Raw genomic sequence first — 20,816 nt, 5'->3', positions numbered from 1 at the left:
GTGGTGTCAGATTTCACTGTGTACCTCCCGCATAGCCATGATAGGACTAACACATGTCTCACTTATTCTACATGGCTACAACATCACTGTGGTATGCATAGTATATGCTGGAGAGACAGGTATGTAACACAGACAGTATGCCCTACATGAAACAGCCCCCCCATGGATGTCAAGCACACATCTGCTGTGACACAGCATGTTCAGGTTACAAAATGGGATGCAGAACACTACAATCATAACTGGTATCAGGCAGCTGTCTGTACTGGACACAGGATATTTGTAGATTGGTCATCTCCATCAGGACAGCTTGTAGATGTTCTCAAACCCTGGTGACACTTATCAAGGGTAGCAGACCTATTCACAGATTATGGACGCACAAGTATGCTAAATGCTGCCATTGCCCTTGTTAGCCTGTTATACACAATATGAACCTATTAAGCCATGTAGTTATAGTGCTGTACCTTGCTGAAGACATATTTGTGCTGTGCTGACATGCCATCCTGCACTGCTTTATTGCTGCTGTGTATCCATAGGTTATACCAACAGACTCTTGAAACAGAAACATAAACAGGTCTGTGATACACCTGTCATTGTATAACTATGCAGCCATTACAACATCATACAACATAAGGTACACAAAAGTATGTGGCATACTCGTGACAAATGTCACCATACAGTATCTGTCATTAACCACTACATGTGGCATGGCAAAACAACACTGCATTACACAAGTACATGTTAACTAATATAGTCACCCTGTGCATCAGACAGAGCTTCATTTCCCTGCATCGATGGCGATGATGACAGGGATGTGGCACAGGTATCATCACTTACACAGGGTGTTGTGTGGGGTGCATGAGGTCTAGGCTGACCCAAAAGGTTGACAACATGTGTGTGAGTCAGGAAGGGAAGCAGGTAAGATGGACCATGTCAAGGTGCAGTGTGTGTCTGTAGGTGACCTGCATTTGACAGTGGTGTGTGAATGTGTGCATGTACACAGTCAAGCTCAGTGCTAGACTACATGTTTTGTGTTGGACAGCTTTAGACTGAACATGGTAAAGTTGACAGTTCACTGTCTCCAGCCCCAAACATGGGAACTGGCTCTGCCAGGAGTTGCACTAGTACCTCCATGCCCAAGGTCAGAAGTGGTGCTAGTACCTCATGATAACTGCTGTCTGCCGGGACTGTGTCCCTCACGGGATTGCCCAGGACTACGAGCCCATGGCCTGCCATGTCATGGTGTGGACAGCGTATTTTCCCCTCTGTAGCACTGGATGTACTGCCACTACAGGAGCATGATTGTGCAGGGCCATCTGGACTCTCAGCAGATGGGGTTGCTGACCTATGTCCACGAGTCCGATGCTGAACTCCATCCACATGTTCCAGCACAGACAATGTGCAGTCCAAGACAGACACTGTCTCAGCCCACCTTCTTTCCACTGACACAGTTAACCGTTTCAGGGTGTCCCCAATGCAGTGGAGGCAGTCATGGATGTCAGACTGTGCTGCATCCATAATCCTAAGCATATGTCTGGTGTTCTGTTCAGTACATGCCTGTGCCTCCATGATGGCCTGAAACATGTGCTGAGTGACCCGTGATGTGACACCTACAACAGGTGGTGGGTGTACAGCAGGCCTCCTACAAGCACCTCTGTCAATCTGCCTGTGTGGGACCTTGCAAGTTCTCTGGCTATGGCCAGTGGCTACACTCACTGGACCCATAGTTACCACACTTTCCTGTTCAATGTCCCCACCCTCTGACTGTCCAATATCTGTGGCCTCCAAGGACTGGGTATGTGTGGGCATACTGACTGTGTGCAGTGACAATGGAGGCAGAAAAGGGATGTCTACCTGTGGGACAGATTCAGTCCATAACACGCCCACCGGTGCCTCTCTGTGGCCACCATCATCATCAGAGTCCAAAAAGAGTGATGTCATTGTAGGAGTCAGACACCAACCCCCCCCCCAAGTCACCTGTAATAAGAAAGAAAAAAGTGGTACATGAATACCTGCACTATTGTGCATGAGAAATTCACCAATACTCATAATAATAAAGAACCACAACTGGATTAGCAAACATTTGTCTTCTGCACTTTTGTTCAAAAATGGCTTCCTCAGTACAAAATACACTCTCAACTCAAGAGCTTTATAACAATCACTTCAAGTAAATCAAGTAAAACTTGACCAACAAAATTTAATTAATCAATATGACAGTATATTTTATAAAACAACACATAAAAACCCAGTACACCTATCTTAACAAATATATTGAAATACACTTTTCACTGCCTAATTTATTTTCCTTTCAACCTTTTGTTTTTTAAAAGGCATTTTAGAGTAATTGCCTCATTTAAACCAGGAGGCTTATCTGCTCTTAACTGTCACTGCCAAAGTGTTTCATTTTGTTCAACTACACTCCTGTGATTATCCCCTCTAAGATCCTTAGGTACCTGTTCCAGACTGGAAAATAAAAACATTCTACTCTGTTTACACTCAAACATGTGTTTAAATTGGACATTATTCTGGCCCTTAACTTTAATGGAATATAAATGTTACTTAACAAAACAGTGTCATGCTTACCAGGAGCAGGGCCATGGCCTTGGCCAATACCTGATGAACCTGTGAAAAGTTGAGGGTGAGGTAATGTCAGTACCACTGCATGTTGCAGCACAACAAGGTAATACATCCATATATCTCATATTTACAGTAGCTACTGTGTTACTTGTTGTATTGGTCACATTATGAGTATGAGAGTACAACTAAGGTTAAACAATCCCCCCACAGAACAAGGTCTTGACACCTACGTAAAACTATGTACAGCCTGACACACTGACTGGTACAGTATTACAAGGCTGATAACAGTAAGCCTACCTACATGCTCTTCTGGTGTGGAAACTGGGGCACCCACCTCCATGATGTATGGTGTGATGGATGGGAGCTGTCATGTGTGTTTAGGTTCACCAGTGTTAGAATTAGGATATTCTCAGTAAATTGAATAGAGAACATTTAGGTAGAATAAGGCCTGAAATATGGTGTCAGACATGCATGCATTCAGTTTCAGAGAAAGACAGTTTATTAGAAAGGAAATATAAGCATAAAACATGCAGAAAATACAGAAATACAGAATGTTCTTTTCTCAAGGGAAAGATGCAATCTTGCCAGATACAGAATGTTCCTTAATGGAAAGTTAGATTAAGACCAGGACTGGAAAGCAAGGGAACCAAGGCTAAGAGGGCATGTAAAGCATTACAGGGTTTTAGTATTATTAAAATATACTTTAGGTACAGTTAGGGAAGTCAGTCAACTAGTTCATTCGACCTGTCATTACAGAGAAGATTAAGTTACAATACAGGCAATCAAACCTGAGTACAGAAGACAGGTAAAATAAAGACTATTTTTGAATATGACTTGCAGTAACTTTGGATATTGTTTACAGCACTGTTAATGAAGACAGTATTGGGATATTGTGAACATCTAATAAAGCCTTATTAAATGAACTATAGTGTTTGGAGAATTCATTCTAAAAAGTACACAGGACTTGGCCCATAAAGGAGAGACTGGGACCGTTCAGCATGAGTTTGGGTAATTAACAGATAAAGACTTTCATTTCAGTCTCATTTCAGTTGTTTCCAGTTAATTCCAGTACAGTACAGTCTTATCAATTCTTACAATGGTGAGCCACTAAACAGTTAAAGTAAATCCTAAAACTACACAGAATCTTGCATCAGCAGTCAGACTACATGTGTTCTACAGAAAATCTACAGAATAGCAGTGTTTCATTCAACTACATGTGCTCTATGGACTACAAAAAGAAGTGTTTTCATTCCAGTGCAGCACTCTGTGTTTTGTTCAACTACCTGTGTTTTACAGAGTGAATATTCCAAGAGCCTTATTAGTAACACTTCAGAACATAAAACAGAAAGAGCTGCAGTAAGTAACCCTTTCAATTACAGTTTTTAGTGCAGCAGCCAGCTTAACTTCAAGGTTTCATTAACAGTTTATAGTGACAGCAAATGTTTCATAACAGACTTTTCAGCAGCATATCAGTGTGGACTTTATACATAATAACCCATTAATTGTGGCTTTGCGGTTTCTCATTACAGAGCAGACCTTTAGGTTCATAGGTTCATAGGTAGGTACTAGGCTATCTGCCTGAAGGCATTTATAAGCCTAGCCAGAATGTGTTGGCTTTCGCCACCCCCTTTGATTAGTTCCCTGTGCCTCTGTCCAGCAGAGCCATTGAAGTGATCCTTGGGGTAAACTTTCTGTTTCCCATCCACTCATCAAGGTTTCTCTTGAAGAGGATTAGTGAGGAGCTCTACCTAATGTAGATTGTAATCTTGTTCCTAGTCTCTGGGACAGGAATCTATCCATCTAACATGTCCTATTTATTGTAGTGGTGAGGTTTAGATCCCTGGAGCATGTGGCTCAAGGGGATATAGTTTTCTTTAGGTGGAGCATGTCCATCAATTCTGGGTTGGACATGGCCTTGTATGTCAGGCAGAGATCACCTCTGAGTAGGTGGTATGCAACCAAGTACAGCTGGAGTTTCTTCAGTTGAGCTGCATAGGGCATCTTCTTGAGGCCAGTGATCATCTTGGTGAGGTACTTCTGTGGTCTTTCCAGTTGTTGCAGGTGTCTTGTAAGGTACATCCCAATGGGGCATTGTACTCTATGATGGGTCTGATGAATGATGCGTAGAGGGGCCCAATGACCTCTTTCGATCTGGATGCAAACCCTTTTGTGATTAGGTGGGCCACATAGAAGGATTTTCTAACCACTTTGGCAATGTGATTATCAAAGGAGAGGTTACTATCTACTTGGGTCCCCAGATCCCTTATTATGTCTTCCGTATTTAGGGGGCTACCACCTATGTGATAGTTTGTGGGTACTTTGTTTTTCCAAAGGGGATGACTATGCACTTTTTGGCATTTAGCTTGAGGCCATGGTTTTGACACTAGGTATCTGTCTCAGTGAGACCCTTTTGGAGGATGTCTGTGTCAGCTGGAGAGTCAATTATAGCCCCTAGTTTGCAGTCTGCAAACTTGGTCAGCCATAGTCCTCCTGTGCTTGCCTGTATCTCTGAGACGTATATGCCAAACAGGAGGGGTCCTAGGACTGAGCCCTGGGGAACACCACTTGTAACCGGTTTAGAGTCAGACCTAGCTCCCGCAACTCTTAACATGTGGGTTCTGTCCATGAGCCAGTTGGCAACCCATCTCTTGATGTAGGGGTTTATGTTCAGGCTGGTGAGCTTGTCTATAAAACCTGAATGGGGAATGTTGTCAAAGGCCTTTGCGAGGTCTAGGTAGGCTGTGTGGACCACGTTTCCCACATCTATAGCCTTGGTAACTGTCTCAAGGAAGTCCACCAGGTTTAGGAGGCATGATCTGCCCTTAACAAAGCTGAACCTTTTCGGGTCCAGTGTTTGGAGTTTCGCAATGTCTCTGTTAATGAGATCCATGATTATGTGCTCCATAACTTTGCAGACCAATAAAAGAAGACAGCTGCTCTTTTAGCAGCCTGTTTTCAAGTTGGTAGGTGGCCACAAGGCCTCTAGCAGGTAGTGCGGTGGGGAGCCCAACCCAGTTTCCTCAGTGCCCCAAAGTACGGTCTAGAAAAGCAGCTTATTAACAGGTCAGAATGTGAGGTCTCTGCAGTAGCAAGAAGCAGCGTCCATGGGTGGGCTTGAACCCACCAACCTTTTGCTTAACAGCTGAACGAGCTAACCAATTGCACCACAGAGACTTTCAGTAAGACAGCACTACTTCATGCAGAAAACAGACACAGCACATGACCTCTACATACAGTAATTACAGCTGTTAAACAAAGTGCACAGCACCAGTGTTTACTTCAGAAAAAGACTCAAAGAACTTCAACAGACCAGCACTAAATCAACAAATTTCAGCAGTGTTGCTTCAGAACATAAAAAAAAAAAACATTATCCATTTAACAGCTATCTCCACAAACTTTCAAGTTTCCAGTGTGACGTCACACAGTCAAGAAGCAAGAATAAGGTTAAAAAGCTACAGACAACAGGACACATTCTTCCAGGATCATAAATGTGTGTAAGACTTTATATTCACTTTTTAGTTAACAGCTCAAAAAGTTTAAATTCATCAGCAAAAGTCATTTGCATACCTTTTGTTGTATAATCATGTCAAGTAATACTTCTATAGTTAAAACATCAGTAAATCTTTGGTTTAGTTTTAAAAACTGGGTACAGCAGTCTAGAAATGTTCTTTTAAAGTCAAGGGTTATTAGTTCAAGAATGTTAAATATTTCTAAACGCAAAAAGGTTAAATCACAGAAACAGGCTAATGAGTCAGCTTCTGTCAGTTATGGTTTCAGACTTAAATAATTCTTGTGTAAATGCTTCAGCACATAATACAGAATTATGTTGCAGTATTAAACATACAAATGTCAACAGAGTCACCGTATATAACATGCAGGCAATGTCTCAAGTTTACATTACTTCATCTAGTTTCTTATTTTCAGAATCAAGTGCAAATATTGCACTGAGGGAAGATAGGAAGAATCAGAGTGCAGGTTTTGATAAAGTAAATTCCAGTATAACTAAAAAACATACTTCATTGCAAAGTAAAATAGCTACTGTTTCAGAGCAAAATAAATAAATAATGCATTCCATAGCTATCTGTAAAGGGTGCAGCAGTCTGGCACCAAATCAGAGCATTAATCTGCCATTGTTTAAGGTTAAAAGAAATTACAATATTTCATTGTTTATAGAAGAATCAACTTCATTTACACATTGATCTTTATTAGAGGGCACAAATTCAATTTTGTCAAGATTTAAAGTGTCAAAGATTACAGCAGCTAACAGTTCAAAGTGTAACAGCTCTGTACTTTGTATGAACATGTCATTAGATTTATATGGTGTTTTAGACTTCAGTGACAAGATTTGTGCAAATGTACAGATTTTAAAGAATTGGTTACGACAGGAACAGGCAGATTTATGGGTTAAAGATAAAATAAATTCCAGTTCAGCTGAAACAGCTGAAGTGCTTAGAAAGACATATTGGGTGTGGCCAGTTAGAAAAAAAGGTAACCATATACCTCTATGTCTTGTAAGGTATATCAGAAATAACAGTCAAATTAATTTGCAGAATAAAGGGTTTACAGTTACAGATTTGGCAAATTAATTTTTGGTGTTATTGTTTTGTTTAGCAGTCATTAGTTGAGCTTTGTATTATAAGTGTTGCAATGCATAAACAATATCTTAATACAGACAGAGACAAAAATAATGTTTTACTAGTTTGCATAATGCAAAATTTAAAGTCAATGCTACATTGTAAAAGTGACGGTGCAGTTAAGAGTTCAGATCCTATGCATAAAAATAGTACATTATGTAATCAGTTTGACTGTATATATTTCATACAAAAATGGGAGTTTATTAAGCACACCAGATCAGATTACAGGCAGCTTAGCAAGCTGAATTAAAGACAGTACTGTATGCCATAATGCAGTAGGGTTAAGATCAATTTAATACATTTACAGTTTTACTATTTGTCCAAGAAAATTGTAGACAGTAATGATAAATTCTTGCAGCATTTAGTAGTACTGAAATGTTAAATGACGTCAGCTAAATAAAAGGTTGTGGTGAGACAGTGGATGGAGTTTCATTCACAGAACAGTATGGCAGCTCATCCCTGGTGACAACTCCCCCTCTACCACCGCTCTCAGAGGGGGCCAGGCCCAGTCCCATGGGCAGTACTACCCAACACCCCAGGTAGTACAGGGGCAGCAGAGGGGTGGACACCACTGGTCTGGGTCCCAGACATGCTGGGACCAAGTGCCATGGCCAGTTGAGGCAAGGTAGGCAGATCAGCCGAAACCAGCCTACATTGACATGCTGTGGTAAATGAGGTATAACAATAAGTTAAGGTTAGTAATAACTAATCCATTGTTAGTATTAACAGAATGGAACATCATTTTAATTAATCCAAATACATATTAATGTATATTATGTGTAACACAACAGTAAATAACATAATAGTCAGTATATTAACAGCATGCCAGTAAGAAGTAAACCATAAGGGCAAAAAATAGTTAGTTTAACAAAATATGTTAATACTGAATCATAATAACACAGCAATATTACATCACATTTTGCAAAAAATATAGTTAGTTTAACAAAATATGTTAATATTAAATCATAATAATATATAACAATAATAAATAAATGAAGATAAGGGGTGGGTAGAGAGACAGAAACAATCCATTACTGACAATGCAGACTATATCCCTGAAAACACTGATAATAAATACTCTACAGGCATTTAGTATTAGTTTTGAGTATAGTGACTACAATTCTGCTATAGCTGACTGTTGTATGGGTCAGTATGGGCCAAGCAATAACAAATGCAGGTACACAACTACACATAACACTTTCACACAATGTGGACTTCTATAACTACCAAAGTGTTTTGTAAGTGGATTTGGTAATACATTGCATTCCAGGTAATCATTTTTCTGGTAATTTTGTGACAGACGGATTAGGCAGTTTTAATTACATTACGTGGAATCATGATACTTGAGAGGCATGTTTGTGTACAGTACATAAACTAAACATCTGTCATGCCTTAGTTGGAAGGCATAGGAATCAACAATGCCGCTTAACACTTTATTATTATTATTATTGTTGATAAATGTCTTTGAAGTCCACACAATATCTGCCCATAGATAATACTGAATCATAATAACACAGCAATATTACATCACATTTTGCAAAAAATATAGTTAGTTTAACAAAATATGTTAATATTAAATCATAATAATATATAACAATAATAAATAAATGAAGATAAGGGGTGGGTAGAGAGACAGAAACAATCCATTACTGACAATGCAGACTATATCCCTGAAAACACTGATAATAAATACTCTACAGGCATTTAGTATTAGTTTTGAGTATAGTGACTACAATTCTGCTATAGCTGACTGTTAGTATGGGTCAGTATGGGCCAAGCAATAACAAATGCAGGTACACAACTACACATAACACTTTCACACAATGTGGACTTCTATAACTACCAAAGTGTTTTGTAAGTGGATTTGGTAATACATTGCATTCCAGGTAATCATTTTTCTGGTAATTTTGTGACAGACGGATTAGGCAGTTTTAATTACATTACGTGGAATCATGATACTTGAGAGGCATGTTTGTGTACAGTACATAAACTAAACATCTGTCATGCCTTAGTTGGAAGGCATAGGAATCAACAATGCCGCTTAACACTTTATTATTATTATTATTGTTGATAAATGTCTTTGAAGTCCACACAATATCTGCCCATAGATTGGGCTACCTCACCCATACACCTTTATTACCTGAAGTAGGAGGAACAGAGAGCATTATGTGACTGATATTGGTCTGGAGATACCCTTAGACCATACTATGAGTTAGACAATACAGTTTGCAGGCCATTAGTTTAGCATTTTACAGCTATTACAGTGTTACTGTTAACCACAGCAACCTTACCATAGACAAGCAATGCATACAGCTCTACTGCAATGGTTATGACAACACAAGCCTGCTGTACACCATTTTGCTTACTATTATTGGTATTGTTTATTATTTATTTCAATACAGTTGCTATTGTTCATTTATTGCACTAAGCTCTAATTGCCCATTTATTTAACTACAGTTCTACTTGCCCATTTATTGTGCTAAAGTTTTTATTGTATATACTTTTACTCTTTCTTGCTTATTGGACTACAGTTAGCATAATAAATCTGTACCTATCACACTCACAGTGCATCCTGTCCAGGTGCCCGGCATGGGACTCTCCATTGCAAGCCCTGTGAGCTGCAGCTGTTGGGAGAGAAGCACACAATTATGCATACTAATCTTGCAAACATTCAGGTTGTATATTGGTAAAACAGTGGAAAACATACTTACATATTTGTGGGGCATTCCCAGCTCTGGCTTCTTGGACCCAGGTGTCCAAGGTTCCCCTCTTTCACCTCTTCAGGTTGTCATAACAGTGACAACACTGCTCACCTGTATGGGGAGGGTACCAGTAATACTGGTGAATTCCCTGGTCAACTGGTCTCAGGCCTCCACCTTACACTCCAAGCCCTGGAAACTACCCTGCAACATCCTGGGTTCATGATTTTTTAACCAGAAACTCAACAAAGACCTTGGGCTTCTGAACATCCCATCTGTGTGCCCAAAAGCACACACCTTCACCAGCACAGCCTGCCATATCACCAGTTGATCAGACTCCAAAGACTGTTGCAGAATTCCTGCTTATTGCTCCTAATATAGGCTATTTTCCTGCCCTTACATGTCACTGAGCAACCTTCAAAAAAGCGCCACATTGCTTAGCATTGTGCAAACCTGCTAAGCAGTGCAAAAACTCACACAACTGAGGTTTTAGCTAAGATTAGCACCACATAAACAGAAGTAGTGGTTAGTATGCTTAAGCAGTATTCAGCACAGTGCAGCAGTGCCATATTTCAGAAATTTGTTTTTAAAATTAAACATATATAATAAATTAAATTACAGACATCTTATCACTGCTATGGACTCGAACCCAAGACCTACTAAGCTTTAGGCTGTATCTCTATCTATTTAGCTACTTGGATATTATGAAAACTAGTATGCCTTCACATACACTACTGGGCTACCTGTTAGCATTGCTAAACACCACGGCACACAGTGCAAACATGCTTAAATAGACCCAGACATAAATAATTAATTGCATCCAGTTTCTATTTTTAGATGTCTAGCAATTGTTGGCTATGCATGTATGAGCACTGTTTTTCTCTGTGGTGGTCCAAGCCACTTAAACAGCAATTAAAAAAAAATTAAAAATAATTATGATAGTTAATGACATCTGGATTCAATTTTTAGATGTTTATCAGGTGTCAGCTGTCTATATGTGAGCACAGCTTGCCATTGCTGTGCTCTGCACCACGCAAACATACAAAAAATGGAAAAAAAAAAAAAATAAAATATTACATATTTGACCCAATTCACAACATTTTAACAGTAGTGGGGAGCAGTACAGGGAGCCTCACCCTCTACACATCCACAACCATGAGTAGCGTCTCCAATTCTTCCTACACCAATTCAATACCCGTTCCTATGCTCTTCCTTGGCAGCGAGCCATCATGAATATTCATGGTGCACTGCTAAAGGGGGGGCCACAGCTGTGTGTGCAGATACATTCCATGTAAGCTCTACATGGTGCCTACACAGACTTTATTAAATCCTGGGGCCTGTTTTTCCCTTACTTCATATTGCAATTCCTGTTTGTATTAGACTAAGTTATCTTTAATTTTTCTACAAACCGTCTAATATTTATATAAATATTAAATGATTGTCATATAACGTGTAGCGATTATTAACCAATGTTTTTATATTGTCTCTACTTTGTTATAATTATTTAAACTACAGATGGTTTTCTTTTAGTTTTGAAGACTGGACAATTATTGTTCTTAAAATGTCTTGTAATAATATGGAGCTTTTCTCCCTGGGCTTCTGCTGAAAATGGGCTTCTACCCATTGCTACATTCCTGGTAATCAAACGCCAATAAATAAATAAATGAATTAATTTGAGCATATTAAAATATTTCTTCTTAGACAACACCATACATCACTTCAATGACACTTTTCCGAACATCCTAAACCAACAAGACCTGTTCAGGAAGAAAAACGTTAAATCTAATCTTGCCTCTTGACTAACATACGCAACCATACAACTTGTAAGATGCAGAGATAAAGCATGGAATGCCAAACGAGCAACAGATCTCCTGCAAACTACTACTCCTATCATCACCTATGAAATATTACAAAAATCAAAGTCACTTCAGACAAAAAAAGCTTTTTTAGTAATCAAATAAACTAGTAAACACACAGCATCCAGAATAACAGAATAAAAACACAAATGCCATGCCGATAGTCACAGTAGAATCTCTGCTAAACAAGTTTGAGTGATTTTGTTCCTTCTCAGAACTGGAACTTCATCAGAAACAATGTAACTGTTTGTTATCCTGTTTAAAAATTCTTAAAGGCGCCAACACAAGAAAAGCCTTTAAAGAGATAGCACATAACTATATACATAAATGATGTCAAAGTTTTAAAAACTTAAAAAGTATGCAACCTAGCATCCCAAAATGTCAATATTCAATAATTCATATAACAAAGAAACAAAAATGCATTAAAAATACTTTTTGCAAGATGAATAGATTATGCAAGAAAACTAAATGCACATATAAAAAATGTATATACGTATAAAAATTGTATGAATATGTGAGCGATAAAAGTTGTTTTGCCAATCACATCATAAACTGATAGCTTTCAATTTAAGAATAGGCTTAATAGAAATAATGCCATTGATACTAGGAGAGGTGCATGCATGCTAGGCTGCATACTTTTAAACTATTTAAAGCTTTTATGTCATTTAGTTATGTAGTTATGTGCTATCTCTTTAAAGTCTTTTCTTGTCTTGGTGCCTTTAAGGCTTTTCCAACAGGATAACAAACAATTACATTGTTTCTGATGAAATTCTGGATTTCATCAATGCAGCCACATAAACAACCATATATCCTGCCGGTACACAAAGATGGACCTTCTATACTGAACTCTCTAACTTCAGACCAATTGCAATACTATTTCTTTTGTCTAAGACCCTTGAAAAATGCAGCCATTTTCAATTACTAACCTAGCTTTCAAACTGTAAATTCCTTCCCCCTTTCCAGCATAGATTTCACCTCTTCCACAGCACTTCCACTGCTCTTCTATCTTTCCTCATCACCATTCATAAATATAGAGACAACATTTACCTTGTGTTGTCAGTCTTCTTTGAATTATTAAAAGTTTTTGATACAGACTCTGACTCCAAACTACTTTGTCAGCTCTCATCCCTTGATCTCTCCCTCTCACCTCTAGAATGATTTGATATTTACATCATCAAAAGGACTCAAAGTATAAAATTACAAAAATCCAATTCCACCTTTATTCCAATACCAGTACTTGATCCTCTTCTTTTCAACATATTCATCAACAACTTTCCTCTTGCCTTTGCTATCAGGTCCCATTCAGTATGCACATTGAAAACAATCCCTACTTCAGCGTATCATCCAACTCTTCTTCACCTCCATTAAAGCTTGGCTCAAACAATCCAAACTTTTACTAAACCCTGAAAAAACTAAGCTGTTGCTTTCACTCCAAGCTGAACTCCAACATAAAACTTAACTTCACCCTTCTTTTTTCTTACGGTTGTTGTTGTCTTTCGGCTTTTCCCGGTTGGGGGTCACCACAGCGGAACTCTGGTCCGCTAATGATTAGCAGTAGATTTTCACGAACGCCGAGGTGCCAGTTCGATGTTCAACCTTCAACGAACGCACGCCCATTTATGCATATCTTTCGAACGCCCAACCAACCATGGGGAGGACATGCAGACTCCACACAGAAGGCACTCCCAGCATTCCAGCTAAGAACTGAACGGGAGAACCTCTTGCTGTGAGGCAACAATGCTACCGCTGCACCACATCAAATCTGTTTAACACATAAAGCGCCTACATGTCATCATTAATGAAAGTATACAATTTGACCTCTACATCCAACAGGTAGTCAAGAAAACAAACCAAAAACTTGGACTTCTTTACAGGACAAAATCCCACTTAACAGAGCACATTCACAAATGCATGACAACTGTCTTTCTTGTATGATGCTCTTATCCTCCTAAATATGAATTCAACCCAGCTTGCAACACTTTAGCAGAGCTACAATAAAACAACTATATTAAGTGCTAATGTAAACAACAGAATCCATCACTGCATAGCCACAAAACAACTTACTTGATTTGAATACCCAAATTGACTCAGCTACTGTCAACTCAAAATAGCACGCAGATGTTTGCACATCCCAAACAGCTGCCCAGCCCTCAAACATTTTCTTCAGTAGTATACTCCTACTAGAAAACGCCACTCCAATAAATTCCTGGCCTGTATCACTCTCTCCCATAATTCACAGGGTTTCTACCTTTACTCTAGTTATGTTGCTAAAATCTGGGAACTCCCTACCCACTTCCATCTGACAGATCAACAAACCCAATTTCTTCAAGTTCTCACTAAAACATTTCAGTAATACCTGGATCTGTCACAGTACATCTCCCTCTGTCGCTGACAGTCTTACTCCATCTAATTTTTCTTTTTGTCTATGCAGTCACGTAGGATATTGCATTTTAGATATAGCTGCAATGCCCTTAGCTAATTACCTCTATGTTGCTCTTACTGTACTGTAGTATACTATACTATACTACACCATACTATACTATACTACCTCAAATCAATACTGCTTTATAAACCTCATTTCTCAAAACAAATAAACAAAAAAATACTGTACTGCTTCCCTGGGCCTTTCCTGAAAAGGGGTTTTCAACCCAGTCTGACTTTCCTGGTAAATTAATGTTACTAAATAAATAAATACATACATAAATAATAGTAGGAGACGTTGTATAGATTGTATGACCTGCAGTTCCTAGTTAACCTACTGCTATTCCCAGATAGCACTACGGCCATTTTTATTCAAGTTGGCTAGCACCTTTCAGATTTAATTCTGGCAGTTTAGGGCTAAGGAGTAAGGTTTATGAACTCCTAACAACCTTCATTCTGTAGTTCTGTGTTTTATTCCCTGTGTTTCTACTTATAAAGTACATGGCTCTGAGCAAGTCACGTAATCAACCCACACAGTAAAGGTAGCCGACTCCAAGTCTGACTTCAGACCAGTGATGAGTGGAGTACCACAGGGTTCAGTCCTGGGTCCTGTCCTGTTTGGCATCTACTTCTCTGAAGTGCAGGCCAACACAGAAGGTCTTTGGCTAACAAACTTCACAGATGACTGCAAACTGGGAGCCATAATAGAATCGCCTAATGATGTAGACATTCTACAAATGGGCCTCACAAAGACAGATGCTGGTGTCAAAGTCATAGCCTCAAGCTCAATGTCAAGAAGTGCATTGTCATCCCCTTTGGGAAAAACTCGGTACCCATGAACTACCACATAGGCGGTAGCTCACTAAACACCGAAGGTATAAGAGACCTCGGGACACAGGTGGACAGTAGTCTCGCCTTTGATAACCACATTGCCACAGTAGTCAGGAAATCCTTCTACGTGGTACACCTCATCACAAAAGGGTTCTCCTCTAGAAAAAAGGAGTTCATTGTTCCTCTCTACTCATCCCTCATCAGACCCATTATAGAGTACAATGCCCTGTTTGGCATGTATCTCACAAGACACCTACAACAATTGAAAAGGCCACAGAAATACCTCACTAAGAGGATTACCGGCCTCAAACAGATGCCATATGCAGACCGTCTCAAAAAACTCCAGCTCTACTTAGTCGCATATCACCTACTTAGAGGCGATCTCTGCCTAACATACAAAGCTATGTCAAACTCAGAACTGTTGGACATGCTACACTTAAAGAAATCCCAATCTCTCCGTACTATATGCTCCAGGGACCTAAACCTTGTCACTACAATAAACACAACATGCTGGAGGGATAGATTCCTGTCCCAGAGACTTCCCATACTCTGGAACAAACTACCTATTTAAGAAAAATCTTGACAACTGGATGAGAAATAGAAAATTCACTCCGGGGATCACTTCTGCAGCACTGCTTGACAGGGGCACAGGAAAATAATTTTCTTGGGTAGCGAAAGCCAGGGAACTTTTTTGGCTAGGCTTATATAGGCCCCAGGGCTGATAGCCTAGTACCTACCTATGAACCTATGAGCCATGCAGGATTGCCACTGAAAAGAGGCATTTGTGCTTAGTAGACACACACACACACACACACACACACACACACACACACACACACACACACACACACACACACACACACACACACATACACACACACACACACACACACAAACAAAACCTGGGTTACTAGAGTGAGTACTATTATGGATGTTGAGCCACTGAGAATGTTGGGGAGCTGAACCTGTCCTGTATCACTCCCTCCCAGCAAACATCTTATCTTATAAAACATTATCTTATTAAACATCTTATAGGGCAATTCATATCCTCTTGCTCCTACCTCTAGGATATATTCTGTCTGATTCTTTGTTCTATTGAATGCGTTTACATGTCTAAAACTAAACATGGCACACCATTTTTTATTGGTATTCTTTAATTCTTCACTACCACTGACTTTTGAAGTGCTTTCTCCGCATTTGTTTATCTTTTTATTTGTATTTTAAGTCGTCAGAGTTCACCTCCATCATGTTACACACTCATATAAGTCTTAGCTTAAACTTAAAGATTTGCTTGAAAAATATTAATTGTTGTTTATTTTTTTAACTTTGATGTATTAATCAGCTGTGGCATATTTAAATAGTTACTTGTTTTATAATTAATTTGCTTATTCATTGTTATGAAAACAAAATAAAAAGTTTTGTAAAAGAAAGAATTTACCTCCATCTCATAATTTAAGAACAGGGAATACAGTGAAGGGTATGTCCTGAATTCAGCTCCAGTAAGAATAATGAAAGGTATGAATGCTACTATATCCTTCTTAAGTTTTACACATTTGTTCTACACAATGTATTATTTGAATATCAGTCTAAGATGAAACTGTGATAACCAGTTGGCACTTAGAATTTATAGAAAAGAATCTTAAAATTTAATAATGCTTTTTTGAAAAACAAGGTAAAAGGGCAATTTGTGAGACTACGTAGGTTAACAGTATTACATCAAGTATTTGAAGAAGGAAAAAAATTACTAAGATGTTTGCTGCTAGGCGTTATCCCCTGGGATGTGAAACAAAACCAAAAACTAGGAACCACATGATGCCATGCACAGTAACCTCAGTTCCAATAAACAATAAAATGGGCCTCCAGGAGCACACAAACCATCAACGTTTATTTCAATACATTAAAATCACCCATGAATAGGCACAAACATAAAAAGATTAAACGCTTTAATTTCGGTACTATCGGACTTCAGAGTAAGAAACCAGCACACCATTGCCCTCCTTGTATAATACAAATTCCTCCCCATTAATTAAAATTCAGTAAGTAATAATTAAATTACATTACTGCTAAAATCTATGTGCCAATTGGTTAACATATTACATCACCTTGCAGATATAAATAACAAATATGAAAAATTTTCTATAAAATGATTGTAAATAAAATATACAAAAATATAAAAGATAAGTATATATATATATATATATATATATATATATATATATATATATATATATATAAAATATATATTACTAATGATGTTTTTGCACACCTTTTGCCCAGGAAAATACCTAAACCAAAAAATAAATGTTTTCAATTAATTGAAAATCATCACTTAATGGAATGCCCTCACCCTCAAAATACTACAAGTAGAAACCATCTTGTTGACTCCAAACTTAACTCTGGAATTCATTTTTAATTGCCATTCAAGTTCCTTGGCTTCAAGCCAACCTTTCCAAGGACCCACCCCCATGTCTAGACTAACACTGTCCACAATATAACATTTAAAACTATGCCCTTCATTTAATGTAATGTGTTTGTGCAGAGCATTATGTTCATACTTTTTTTTCATATCATATAGGTGCTGATAAATTCTCAATTCAAAAGTTTTTTTTCTGTTTTCCAGCATAAAAACAGGGATAATCAATACATTGTGCAGTATAAACCACTCTCCTACTAAAACAGTGATAACATTGTACAATGTAAACCTCTCCATAACCTTCAATGTAAAATGTTTATCCTTCTAATATATACATACATACATTGCTTACAATGCCCAAATGCTTTCCTGTCTGGGAGGCTACTCACTAACTTATATCTCTCTAACAAGTTCTTAAAATAAACATCTTTTCTGTATATCACTTTTGGTAAAGTGCCTAATTGTTGACAATCATCATTAATTGTCCCAATTTTTATTAATCACCCCTTTTATGCCACTAAAATCCAAATTATAAGAGCGAATCTTAGCTCTACCAAAATCCAATATACTCCTTTGATGGTCTTTGTTACTGAGCACAAAATCATTTTTCCCTAAAACGGGGTAAAATATCTCCTGCTGCCTTTAAATGTTGACCTCCTCCATGATAGTGTTGATAAACCCAACGGGATAACCTCTACTTTCTAACATCCCACTTAACTTCATATATTCATCATAAAAAACTTCTCTTGGTAGACCTTCATTGCTAGCCTAGCCATTTGACCTTTTATTAAAGCTTTTTTTCTGAAAGTTAGGTTGCCAACTAGAAAAATGTAACAATGAGTTGGAAGATGTGGGCTTTCTAAAAATATTGCATTCAAATGTGTTACTATCCTAGTTTTTAGAATCAATGCATCCAAATAATTGATCTCCTCCTAAGAATAATTCATAGTAAATGTTAGTAATTCCGTAATAGAATTACTATATGAAAAAAAAAAAAACTTGTTGAGTTTGTCTTCAAGTATCTACCCAGAATATAATGATGCCATCCAGGAAATGGCTATACATAGACTAAGAGTTATTAAAACAGTATTAAATACATAAAAAGATAATAATGGTAGATTTGTAGTACTAAGGGTCTATTAATGAGGGAGAAGGATTGCACTGGCATGTAATTATATTCCACCTAAAACTGCTACAATGAAGCTTAAGAAAATTCTTGGAGAAATAACCAGCTTTCAGTAGGGAATAATACTTACAGATGGGGACTAGAATTTGATTTGCAGCAGTGAGGATGTATTGGGGGGGGGGGGGTCAAGAAGGAAAAATATAGCCAAAGAGGGTAGATTTTTGAAGAAATATGAAAATGTTAATATGGAAGATGTGAATTCAGTAGTAATAGTAGCTACAAAAACTGGGCTAGGCTAGACAGAAATTCTATTTCACCGGAACATATACATTTAATTGAAAGTTTGGATATGCATGTAATAACTATTTTAAATCGTGAACTAGTAATGACTAAAATAAAAGTGCAGGGTAATGAAATAAAAAATGAGAAACCAGCACTTCTCCACCTATCTGTTAAAAAGAGAGGAATTTAAGAAATAGGTAGTGGAAATTATTTGGACGCTATTAGGGAAGATAGAAATGTCTACTGAAAATATAGTAGGTAGTGGTATAAAATTAAAGTGGAGTTTAAAAATAGTGTGGAAATAAAAAAAGAGATATGGTTAAGAGTAACAACAACTATTTAGAGAAAATAACAAAGGTTAAAGTATTGCAGAATAGGGGGAATCTCAGAAAACAAGAAGAGGCACAATTGCAGATGCTAAACAGAAAATAAGGGACTACCTTGATAACATGAATGAATTAATAAAAATTGCCATTAAGCAACTCTTTTTTGCTAATAACTCCAGAGCTCAAAATGTTTTAGCACAATGGCTCAGGCAATAAAAGGTAGAAAGGGTGCTATCTTGTCAAAACTCACTAATTTCTAATAGTTCCCAAAATGTACCTTTCATTTGCCTCCACCCATCACTGACATTATACACTCTTATTACATAACTTTTCCTTCTCAACCCCACAAACACCTACAATAAATTCCACTACATTAATGCAACTCATACATTTATTTTGCCCCACTTATTGATACAATGTTTTCATTTTTTTTACTAATTTCTTATTTTTATGACGTTTATTCTGAACTTCATGGATACTGGATGGTGACTGTAATAACAGCTCTTAGTTTCGTTGGCTTTTTTTGCATCTCTGATAACTAAATATTCACTCATTTCATTCACTTCTGCAATTGATTTTGTTTCTTGCTTTACGTAATGTTATTATGTTATAGGTTCATAGGTGTGTACTAGGCTAATGGCCCTGGGGCCTTTACAAGCCTAGCCCATAGGATTTCCCTGGCAGCGTGCTACCTGACTTTAGTTCCCAGTGCCTCTGCGATGAATTTTCTGTTTCCCATCCTCTCATCAAGATTTCTCTTGAAGAGGGCCAGTGAGGTGCTCTGTTTGAAATGTATGGGAAGTCTGTTCCATAGCACGGGCAGGCTCTGGGTTATGAACCTGTCCCTCCAGCATGTTCTTTTAATTGTGGTAATGAGGTTGAAGTCTCCGGAGTGTGGGGTGCAGAGGGATTGGGATTTCTTTAGATGTTGCATTTTTAACAGAGCTGGGTCAGACATGGCTTTGTATGTCAAGTAGACATCACCTCTAAGTAGGCAATATGAGACAGAGAATAGTTACATTTTTGAGTCTGTCCGTATAGGACAAGTTTTTAAGGCCTATGATCCTCTTTGTGAGGTACTTTTGTGGCCTCTCCAGTTGTTGCAGGTGTCTAGTGAGGTACATGCCAAATGGGGTATGGTACTCAATTATTGGCTTAATGAGGGAAGAGTAGACGGAGACAATGACCTCTTTCTTCCTGGATGCAAAACCCTTAGTAATGAGATGTGCCACATAGAAGGACTTTCTGACCACAGAGGCAATGTGGTGGTCAAAAGAGAGGTTGCTGTTAACCTGTGTTCCCAGATCTCTTGTAATGCCTTCTGTGTTCAGTGGACTACCATTGATGTGGTAATTCATGGGAACCATGTTTTTCCCAAAGGGGATAACAACACATTTTTTGGCATTGAGCTTAAGGCCATGGTTCTGACACCAGTCGCTGGTCTCAGTAAGGTCTTTCTGCAGGATGTCAACATCACTTGGGGAGTTAATAATAGCTCCCATCTTGCAATCGTCTACAAACTTTGTCAGCCAGAGTCCCTTCATGTTGGCCAGGACTTCAGAGAAGTAGATACCAAACAGGAGAGGACCCAGGACCAAACCCTGTGGGAGTCCACTCGTGATTGGTCACCAGTCTGACTTGGAGTCAGCTACTT

Source organism: Protopterus annectens, chromosome 2.part1 (assembly GCF_019279795.1).
Source record: "Protopterus annectens isolate FY-2018-M chromosome 2.part1, PAN1.0, whole genome shotgun sequence".
NCBI classification, from domain to species: domain Eukaryota; kingdom Metazoa; phylum Chordata; order Ceratodontiformes; family Protopteridae; genus Protopterus; species Protopterus annectens.
Note: the sequence above shows the minus strand (reverse complement) of the source record.